Raw genomic sequence first — 11,196 nt, forward strand, 5'->3', positions numbered from 1 at the left:
AATAGTAAAACAATAATCCACCCAAAATCCAGCAGGCTTCTGTGAGAATTTTAGATTTGCACTTTTCAATGGTGAAATTAGCAATTTGTCAATTTGTCAAAGCCTATATTTCCCCCAAAATTATACATTTCTTTACAAATAAACATTACAGTATCAACTACAGAACACCAGGTTGAATCCCAGAATACACTGCTTCCACAGCACCCCTGGGGCCTACTTTAGAGCATTCAGTTTAATCCTGGGGCTTTAGGAACACCGTCTTTGCTTTTCTTGGTTTTATGTTTCCATTTTCATCTTCTTTATAGTTGGTGTCATCCCACTTCCTGGCAAATTTTTTTTCCAATTGTCCCCACCAAGGTTTCACATTTTCAGGCCATTTCTTCATAGGACAGGTCAAGCTCAACTGTCTCATCTTCCTCTTCCTCTTCTGCTTTGTTCTGAGCATTCATCTGAAGCATTAATTTCTGAACTTGAGGATTAAGTCCTCTGAATGACATTCTTCTGCAGAGAAGATCTTTTTTTTTTTTTTTTTTGGCCAGTCCTGAGCCTTGGACTCAGGGCCTGAGCACTGTCCCTGGCTTCTTCCCGCTCAAGGCTAGCACTCTGCCACTTGAGACACAGTGCCGCTTCTGGCCATTTTCTGTATATGTGGTGCTGGGGAATCGAACCTAGGGCCTCGTGTATCCAAGGCAGGCACTCTTGCCACTAGGCTATATCCCCAGCCCTGCAGAGAAGATCTTCATCTGACAAGAAATGCTGCTCTTCTATTATGAAAATTTCTTTTTGCTGGTTGTGGGGCTTGAACTCTGGGCTTGGGCACTGTCCCTGAGCTCTTCAGCTCAAAGCTAGGGCTCTACCACTTGAGCCACAGCACCACTTCTGGTTTTCTGGTGGTTAATTGGAGATAAGAGTCTCACAGACTTTCATTCCTAGGTAGGCTTCGAGCCACAATCCTCAGATCTCAGCCTCCTGAGTAGGCAGGATTACAGAAGTGAGCCACTGGCAACCGGCTACCCTTGAATTTTTTTAAGTAGCTGGCTTTGTTTTTATAAAAGCTTGTTTTTCTGGAAGCAAATAGGGGTTTTCAAATGTTTGTATTACCATACTGCAAATGATGTGGGCTGTGGATGTCATAATACAAAAACCACAGCAATAGAGCATACTGTCATAGGACCTTTAAAAGATGGGGCCCGGTCTTGTTGGCCTATTGCCATGTTCTTTGGCTGGTATATTATGTAACTGCTGTTCTTTTCTAGCTGTGTAAGTTAGAATGTGCTTGGCTTTGTGTATCAGGAAACATGATGGACAGTGGTTTTAAAGATGAGGAATTTTCCATTTTGCTTAATAAAAAGTCCAACAAGTGGCAATCACTGGTATGCCTGGAAACTCACACAGGGTAGTCAGCTGTGGTCCAGGGACTTTCCAATTTGAGTCAGCCTTCTGGGCAGCCTCATTTGCTTTTCCAACATCATGTAAATGGCTGCAGGGGCCCAAGGGTCACAGCCTCCCTAAGTCTAAGAAGAGACAAGAAGGAAGACCTGCCGCAGTGGCACACACCTACAGTCCTAGCACTCAGAAGGTAAGCAGCAGGACTGTGAGCTCGAGGCCAGACTCCTGCGCCTCTCATCTAGCACAGAGGGACGTCTTCCTCAGAACCCTGAAGAGATTCCTCTGGTCACCCCAGCCAGAACTGTCCAACTCTGAGCAACAGGATTTGGTCAAGACCACGATACTCACCCTACCTTTAGGCTAGGGCTCCTTTTATTCCCCACACTTCCTTGGTTTAAACTCAGGACCCTGAGCTCTTGCTTGGCTTTCTTGCTCAAGGTTGGTGTTCAATGACTTGAGCCTTACCCTCAAGGGCTCTTACCAGGGCCATGGCCTTAGTGTTAGGAATAGGGAGAGCCGCGTCAGTGATCACATGAAGAGGAACATAGGAGGTGATGCTGGCTCCTGGTAGGCTGGTCTGCCAATAGTAAATGAAAAAAAAAAAAAAGTATTTCTTGGCCAAGCACTAGTGGCTCATGCCTATAGTCCCAGCTACTCAGGAGGCTGAGATCTGAGGATCGAGGTTCAAAGCCAGCCCAGGCAGGAAGTCTGTGAGACTCTAATCTACAATTGACCACCAGAAAACCAGAAGTGGTGCTGTGGCTCAAGTGGCAGAGTGCTAGCCTTGAGCTGAAGAGCTCAGGGATGGCACCCAGGCCTAGAGTTCAAGTCCCACAACTGACACAAAATAAAAACAGATATAACAAAAACTCATTGTGCCTCAAATGCCACTATCATGCTTGACAAGAAATAAGAAAACGGTTTTAGCTGGGCATGGTGGCCACACCTGTAATCCTAAACTTGGCAGGCTGTTTGAATCTAGACTGGGGTACACAGCAAACTCTTGCGAAGAGGGGCAGGGGGAGAGAGGGAGGGAGGGAGGGAGGAAGGTTGGCTCAGCCTAGTGGGTAGCTCACTCCCTTGGCTGAAGGTACTAGGACTCAAGATCAAGGGACTGTCCACCAGAACATGGCTCCCAGCAGTGTGCTGCAGCTCCCCCCCCCCCCCCCGCCCCAGCAAAAGCTGGGAGGCCAGCATGGGGCCCAGCCACATGGGCACACTGGATTCCTTTCAGAAAGCTGTTCTTATCCACTGACAGGCGACAAGGAAACCCTGCAGGGATGAGCCGTGGAAATCCCTTTCACAGGATGCCTTTATTTTTCCACAAGGGTTTTTCCCGGATGCCTGGATGTACACTTTGGGTCTGGGATGCCCTCTAAAGGCCCCTGTGTGGAAGGCTTGGTCCCCAGGGTGGGGCTACTGGGAGGTGGTGGGACCTTCAGAAGGAGGACCTGACTGAAGGAAGTCAGGTCACTGGAGGCGTGCCCTTGAAGGGGTTACTGGGACCCGGCCCTTATCTCTTTGGCTTCCCCATAGGTGAACAGGTTCCCTCTACCACAAGCCCCTGCCTGTATGTACAATACCACCACAGGCTCAAATCAACCGAGCTTGAAAACCATGAGCCAAAATAATCTTCCCTTTTTCTAAGTAGACTTACCTCAGGTATGTGTCGTGGCTACAAAGCTAACATGTTGTGTGTGCATGTGTGTTTTAGTGGTACCACGGTTTGAACTCGGGGCCTCATACTTGTTTGCTTGCTCTATCGCACCTTCAGCACTACATTTTCTGATTATTATAGAAACAGTTTCGTAGACTTTTCTGTCTGGTCTAGCCTCTAACCCAAATCCTCTGGATCTTAACCTCCCAAGTAGCTAGGGTACAAGTATGAGCCACAGGCACCCAGCATTTATTTGTACTTTAAGTGATACCTAAGTATACATGCTTATGGGGTACAGTATGTTTGTTGGTTGTGGTGTTGGTGGTCAGGGACAGGGTGCTGTCCCTGAGTTGTTGTTTTTTGTTTGTTTGTTTTTTGCCAGTCCTGGGCCTTGGACTCGGGGCCTGAGCACTGTCCCTGGCTTCTTTTTGCTCAAGGCTAGCTACTCTGCCACTTGAGCCACAGCGCCACTTCTGGCCATTTTCTATATATATGGTGCTGAGGAATCGAACCCAGGGCTTCATGTATATGAGGCAAGCACTCTTGCCCCTAGGCCATATTCCCAGCCCCTGTCCCTGAGCTTTTTTGCTCAAGACTAGCACTCTACCACGTTGAGCCACAGTACCACTTCTGGTTTTCTGGTGGTTAATTGGAGATTAAGAGTCTCACAGACTTTTCCGCCTGGGCTGGCTTTGAACCATGATCCTCAGATCTCAGCTTCCTGAATAGCTAGTTACAGGCATGAGCCACTAGCACCTGGGTACAGTGTGGTAATTTGGTGCAGGAAAGTGATGACAGTATCAGGGTAACTAGCATTTCCATCTTAAGCATTGATCTTTTGTGTGTATTGGGAACCTTTGGACTCCTATAATCTTGTCCTTGTAAAACACAGAAGACAACTGTAAACTACAGCTACCCTACCACATGGCAGAACACTAGGTGTGTGTGTGTGTGTGTGTGTGTGTGTATGTTGGGGGGGTGATTGTACTGAGGCTTGAACTCAGGGACTAGGCACTGTCCCTTAACTCTTCTGCTCAAATCTAGTACTATACCACTTGAGCCACACTTCTTCCACTTGTTTTTTCCTTTGGCTGGTGCTGGGGCTTGAACTCTGAGCCTGGGCACAGTCTCTAAGCTCCGTTTTGCTCAAGAGTAGCACTCTAGGGGCTGGGAATGTGGCCTAGTGGCAAGAGTCCTTGCCTCGTACACATGAGGCCCTGGGTTCGATTCCTCAGCACCACATATACAGAAAATGGCCAGAAGTGGCACTGTGGCTCAAGTGGCAGAGTGCGAGCCTTGAGCAAGAAAGAAGCCAGGGACAGTGCTCAGGCCCTGAGTTCACGGCCTAGGACTGGCCAAAAAAAAAAAAAAAAAAGAGTAGCACTCTACCACTTGAGCCACACCTCCAGCTTTTTCTGTGATTAATTGGAGATAAGAGTCTCATGGGCTTTACTGCCTGGGCTGGCTTCAAACGGCGATCCTCAGATCTCAGCCTCCTGAGTAGGTTGAGATCACAGGCGTGAGCCACTGACACCTGGCAAAAGAACACTAGAATGGGCTGAGAATGTGGGTTAGCAGAATGCCTGCCTAGTATGAATGAAGCCCTAGGTTCGATTCCTTAGCACCACACATATAGAAAAAGCCAGAAGGGGCGCTGTGGCTCAAGTGGCAGAGTGTTAGCCTTGAGCAAAAAGAAGCCAGGGACAGTGCTCAGGCCCTGAGTCCAAGGCCTAGGACTGGCCAAAAAAATTTAAAAAAAAAAACAGGTTTGCTAGCAAGCCAGGCAGTCTGGCTCAAATGTTAGGCTTTAGCAAGCACAGGGGCCAGAGTTCAAACCCCATTCAATTGCTTAAAAAAAAAAGTGTCCAGGGCTGGGAATGTGGCTTAGTGATAGACTGCTTGCCTAGCATGCATGAAGCCCTGGGTTCTATTCCTCAGCATTACATAAACAGAAAAAGCCCAAAGTGGTGAAGTAGCTCAAGGTGGCAGAGTGCTAGCCTGGAGCAAAAGGAAGCCAGGGACAGTGCTCAGGCACTGAGTTCAAGCCCCAGGACTGATCAAAAAAAAAAAAAATACACACACGTGGGGGGGGGGGGAATGTGTCCAAATTTGTATTTTGAATTTAAATTTAATGTTACTATTTTTCCCCCTTGAACTTCTTTGGTCTTTTATGTTTGCATCTCATTTTTTTCTTGTTGGCAAGTCTTTATACAAAGTAACATTAAAATACTTGTGCTACAATGTAAACAACATAGCAATAATATTACTATATCATTGTGTTTAAACAATGAGTTGAAACCAATTTGACTTGAGAGCTGATTATTTCAACTTGCTTTCTACTTTGGGGTTTGTTCGCAAAACAAAACCTTAGATTCATTCTCTCTCCCTTCTCTTGGGAGCCAACATTATATATTATATATATAATATATATTATATATTAATCCTCTCCAAGTGGCTGTGTATCTACTTCAGCACTGTGCTTTACTCCCTTAATCAAGGACCCTTTCCAAAGCAATACACGATTATTTTCTTCACGTGTAGCTATATCTAAACAGCTATTTACAGACTTCTGTGTTATTTCCACATTTTTGTTGTGACATACAGCACTTCAACTCTGTATATTCCATTGGTGGAGGTGCATCTTCAGTACAAGGTGAAGAAGGTTAAAGGAGAAATTCAAGGTACAATTCCGTTACACCATGTAACTTCAGTGTGCACTGCCACAGTGAGTGAGGCCCGTGGCCTTTTCCTTCTGAGAATTCTTTCACCATCCACATCCCTCTCCTTCTCCGCTTCATGTCTTCACCTCCTTCTCTCCGGTTTTCGACAGCTCTTGGGGTGCGTCTTACAACTTTATTTTCTACAGGGAATTGGGATCGTCCCGTGACTCCTTATCTGGGGCGTACTTGATTTTTCCCAGTCCTGGGGCTTGAACTCAGGCCCTGGCTTCTTTTTGCTCAGGGCTAGCACTCTGCCACTTGAGCCACAGCGCCACCTCTGGCCTTGTCTCTATCTGTGGTGCTGGGGAATCGAACCCAGGGCTTCCTGTGTACGAGGCGAGCGCTCCACCGCTAGGCCCCAGCCCCGGGCCAGGAATTAACCTTACCGCTATCTGTTCATCTGGAGATAAACAGCGTGAGAAGGCCCAGCCCCTCCGGGAGCGCGGCCCCTTCCGGCGCGGGACCGGGATCGGGACCCGGACTTCGACTCACAGAACGGATCAAGACCTCGCCATGGCGAGCGGCGACGTCGCACCACCTCCCTCCACCGGGGAGAGCCCGCCTCCGCTCCGCCCGCAGAGACGTCCGGGACGACGGGCAAGGGCCCGAGCCGCTGCGGCGGGGACGCCTTCCCGCGGCCGGGGACCCGCGCGCGGCGCCCGCCCCGCGAAGAGACCGCGCAGCCGGCCCACGTGCGGAGCCCCGCTAGGTGAGGCCCGGCCCGGCCCGGCTCTACGGCCGGCGGCGCGCGGAAGCGTCGCGCGCACTGGGCCGCCGGCCGGCGCGGACGCGGACCAATCACAAGCCGCCTTGCTCAGATCCCTCCGCCCAGGCCGCGCGGCCGCGCCGCCGCAGGTGGCTCCCAGGAGCGCGCGGACGGGCGGCCGCCGCCCCGTGATGCATCGCGCCGACCTCCGACCTCGGTGGCCCGCCCCTCGCCCCGGCCGCCTTCTTCCCCACCCGCTCCGAGCTTGCTGAGCCCCGGCGGCGGCGGCGGCGGCGGCGGCGGCGGCGGCGGGTGGCGCGCGCCGGACTCTGGGAAAGGCCCCGGCGAGCGCCCCGGGTGCGGCCGCTCCCTCACGCCGCGAGACCCCGGCCGGGCCGGGTCGGCGTCCGGCCTCCTCTCCCCTTCCTCCCCCGGCGGGGCCCGGCCGCGGCCGAGGAGCGGCGGCTCGGTGAGTGCGACGGGCGGTCGCGGCGGGAGGCGGCGGCGCGTCCGGGCCGGCGGCGGCGGAGCGGGGCGGGGCGGCAGGGCGGGGCCGGGCCGGCGGCCGGGCGGCGGGGCCGGGTTTCCTCCCTCAGCGCCATTTTGTGGCGGCGAGACCCGCAAATAAAGGGGAGCGGCGTCCGGAGCGCGGCGGGGCCGGCGGCGGCCTGGGCGGCCTGGGCGGCGGCGCGGCGGCGGCCTGGGCGGCCTGGGTGACTGGCGGCGCCTGCGCGGCCCGGGTCGGGAGAGGTAGGTGCGGCGAGCGCCGGGGATCGGCGCCGTCCGCGGGGCCTGGGGACGGCGGCGCGGCCACCCCGGCGGGGGAGGGGGGGGCGGCTCGGGCTCGGGAGCCGCGGCCGCTGGCAGCCTGCGGGGACGTTCCGCCTCCCCGAAGCCATTCCGCCCGTGCCCCGAGGGCCCGGCGATCTGGCCTGGAGACGGGAAGCCGCCCTCGGCGAGCCGACTGGCCGCGCGCTCCGCCTTTCCGGGCCGGGCCGCCCCCTCCCGCCTCCCCCCCCCGCCTCTCCTCCCCCCCCGTCGGCGCCGGACCCCGGCGGCACGGAGGACGGGCTCGGCCCCGTGCGGGACCCCACGTCCCACGTCTCGGGGCAGCGTGCGGCTGCAGCTGCATGCTCCCATAGACGCGCGTCCACACTCGGGGGCTTGCGGTGCCAGGAACGCGGTAGGTGGTTTTTGACAGCTTCGTGAACGTTCTCCGGAACTTCTCGTCGCTCTTTGGAGCTCGGTGAGACTCTTAGGTTTTTGTGGGGTTTTTTTTTGTTTTGTTTTTGTTTTTCTTTCTCCAAACCGTTGGTTCTTGGGCGGGGGGTGGGGGTGGGGGAGGAAGATGCTGGGTTTGAACCCTGGGGGAAGGAAGGGCCTCGTGCATTCTCAGCCAACACTCTACTACGGAGCTACTTTACACGCTGGGCCTAAAGTGCTTAATTTAAGCAATGGAGAGTTAATTTCTTCGACTACAAAGCATTATATAAGCCTTCACTGTGACTGTAAAACACAAAACGATTCTTTGATAGAAAAATACTAGGGTGAACAGTTTGCATCCATGTATTTCTGAAACGTAAGTTTCATCTAGTTGACTTACTATTTCCTTCCACCACCACCGTGACCACCCCTTGGTGCCAGTCCTCGAGCTTGAACTCAGGGCCTGGATGCTGTACCTGAGCTTTACCCCTCAGGGCTAGAATTCTACATCTTGAGCTACACAGCTCCACTTCCGGCTCTTTTTTTTTTTTGGAGATTAATTGGAGCTTAGAGTCATGGGGGGTGGGGGGTGTGTGCTAAGGACTTGAAGTCAGTCCCTGGTGTTATTGCTTGGCTTTTTTAGTTCTAGGCTGGTGCTTTTTGAGCCACACCTCCACTTCGTTTTTTGTTGTTGTTATTGGTTGATTAATTGGAGATAAAAGTCTCACAGACTCTGCCCTGTTTGCCTTTGAATCAGAGTATCTCCCATTTTTCTGTCTCTGAATACTTTCTATTTCTTTTAGTTACTAAGCTTGGAGAAAAAAGTTTCAATATTCCCATAATAGTATAACTTGTTGGATATAATGTTAAGATGTTTGATCAGACTAGAATTCAGTTGTATACATGAAAGTTCTTTGCCTTTGAGGATGTAGCTGGTGAGAGATGAGATTGACTCTTAAATGTTCGAAAAGTTTCTGTTCATGAGAAATCTTTGCATGTATAGCATTTTCATGGTTTTGAAAACCTTGAGATTTGCAACACTTCACAACGCAGGCAAAAACTGGAATTCTTTTTTACTGATTTGGAAACTTGCAGTCTAGAGTTGAGTGGCTTGATCAAGATCATGACTGACTGATAAAAAGAAAAGGAAAAGATGGTTTAACTCCTAACCAATGTAACTCAGTTGTACTCCTAACTCAGTTGTAAGGCTGCTTCTGTATTGGGTGATTTCTTACATTCACTTTTGACTCATTTCAATGAGGTACATGCTTTCTTGCCTAAGATGTGTTGATTAATGTTTGCCTTTGTGTAGGGAAAATTGAGTTGTCTGACTTAGCATAATTCTAAGATATGGATGCTAGTTAAGACCTCTAGAGTTGATTGAGCATAAGTAGATAAAACCTTTATTTTAAAACCAATCATCCTAAACTTGATAAAATTTTGCCTGCCAGAGTAGTTAGACTTTTTTCTGTTTTGCTTTTCTTGGCATTCTCATTCTTTACTTTGCCAAGCTTGATCGTAATTGAGGATGGGTACAGTGGAAGAATTACCCATTTTTATTAACTGAAAAGGTATTGAATTTAGGGATCTGACTCCCAATTTGTTAGCAACTGTCATTGTGAACAAATGGGAGAATAAGAAAATTAATAAGCTTGGTGCTGGTAGGGCATGCCTGTAATCCTAGCTACTCAGGAGGCTGAAATCTGAAGATCACAGTTCAAAGCCAGCCTGGGCAGAAAAGTCTGTAAGACTTTATCACCAATAAAGTACCGAACAAGCCAGAAGTGGAACTGTGCTTCAAGTGGTACAGTGCTAGCCTTGAACAAAAGAAGCTCCAGGACAGTGCCCAGGGACTGAGTTCAAGCCCCAGGACCAGCAAAAAAAAAGTCTGACTCCTGAGTGGGTATATGTTCAGTTTTTCTCTTCAAGATTCAGGATTCAACTTTAAGTGACTTTTAGTGGTATTTCTAGCATTCTAATTTTTAGGATATGAGAATAGATTTGTTCTTAAAACCAGTCCTAGCCTTTGTGTCTAGAATTGACTTTAGATGATTATTGTACTTGTCAGGCTAAAAGAAATGCCTGAGGAATATAAGTTTGTTAGCACAGTCATGCATTGTGAATGTGATGAGAATTAGGTTCTGTTTCGGATGAATTGAATACTGCAGATGCTTTTTAAAATTTAAGCCTATTTGGAGTCCATCTAACTATGTGGTATATCATAGGATTTTTCTTTTCTTTTCTTTTCTTTCCCCCCAGGTCCTGGGCCTTGAACTCTGGGCCTGGGCCTGTCCCCTAAGCTTCTTTACTCAAGGCTAGTACTCTATACCACAGGAACCACAGCACCACTTCTAGTGTTTTCTGTTTTCTGTGATTAGTTGGAGTAAGAGTCTCACGGACTTTGCTGCCTGGGCTGGCTTTGAGCTGTGAGCCTCAGATCTCAGCCTCCTAAGTAGCTAGGATTACAGGCATGATTTACTGGTGCTTGGCTTGCTAAGGTTCTTTATGGTGTTTTCATATGTATATGTGTCTGTGTGTAACTTATTTCTAAGTTATTCTTCCTCTTTCTTTCCCATTCTAAGTAGTCCCTTAGATTTATGTTCTGAGTTTATCCACACATACAATTGAGCGAGTGTGTGCCAAGTATGCATTTTAGATCTAGCATCCACTTATGATACCTTATTTTCTGAGCTTGTCTTACCTCACTCAATATGATATACTCTTCTAGCCATTTTCCTGTAAATGCCATGGTTTCATTTTTCCTTGTGACCAACTCCCCCTCCTAAGTATTCAAAGTTGGATTCCCTTTTACTAGAACTTCCTTTATGTGTTTTCTAGACTTACAAATGTCCTTAATCTCTTGGAATTTAAGCTTTCAGTTAATCATATTTTTATGGAATAAGAATCTGAGGCCTTATCTGTTATTGAAGAGAATAAATCTAGGGTGAATATCGGGTTGTAAAAGCATGTAATAAAACTTAAAATGTAATTTATATGGAATAACATTGATGATTTTCCATTTTGCAACTAAAATTCTATGCTGAATTAGTAGGGTATTTGGTAACTAGATAATAAAGATAGACAGAGTAATAACCATCATGGTAAATTAGCTGTTCTCAAACTCATTTATTGAACTCTGCCACAATATCTGTTTTATTTACGTGTGTGTTTGCCAGTCCTGGGGCTTGAACTCAGGGTCTGGGCACTGTCTCTGAGCCACTCTGTGCTCAAGGCTAGCACTGTACCACTTGAACCACAGTGCCACTTCTGACTTTTTCTGTTACATGATACTAAGGAATTGAACCAAGGGCTTCATGCATGCTAGGCAAGCACTCTACTACAAAGCCACATTCCCAGCCCTGAAGGTTTTTTTTTTAAGTGGTCCTAGGGATCAAACTATGCTGTATCCTCAGTCCACACGAGAAGATTTTTAAAGAGGAATAACTAAGCCTGTTGTTTATTTTTGAAATGTTACTCAGTGTTTAATACAGTAGATAAAACTGCATACTCAAATACTACAT

At 49.0% G+C, this 11,196-nt stretch overlaps 1 protein-coding gene across 2 annotated transcripts in view; it reads left to right on the plus strand.

Moving 5' to 3' along the window:
* Positions 1-6,287: 6,287 nt before the first annotated feature.
* Positions 6,288-11,196, plus strand: part of LOC125357461 (WT1 associated protein) — a 24,430-nt gene continuing 19,521 nt past the window's right edge. Inside the window, exons 1-2 of one of the 2 annotated variants that reach the window (XM_048354389.1) lie at positions 6,288-6,294; positions 6,932-6,941. The gene's annotated coding sequence lies outside the window, so the exon portion shown is untranslated. Of the gene's footprint in view, positions 6,295-6,770; positions 6,942-11,196 lie in introns of those variants that run through there. The other variant, XM_048354388.1, reaches the window with a different exon arrangement.

The sequence above is a fragment of the Perognathus longimembris genome, chromosome 9 (assembly GCF_023159225.1).
Source record: "Perognathus longimembris pacificus isolate PPM17 chromosome 9, ASM2315922v1, whole genome shotgun sequence".
Taxonomy (NCBI): Eukaryota; Metazoa; Chordata; class Mammalia; order Rodentia; family Heteromyidae; genus Perognathus; species Perognathus longimembris.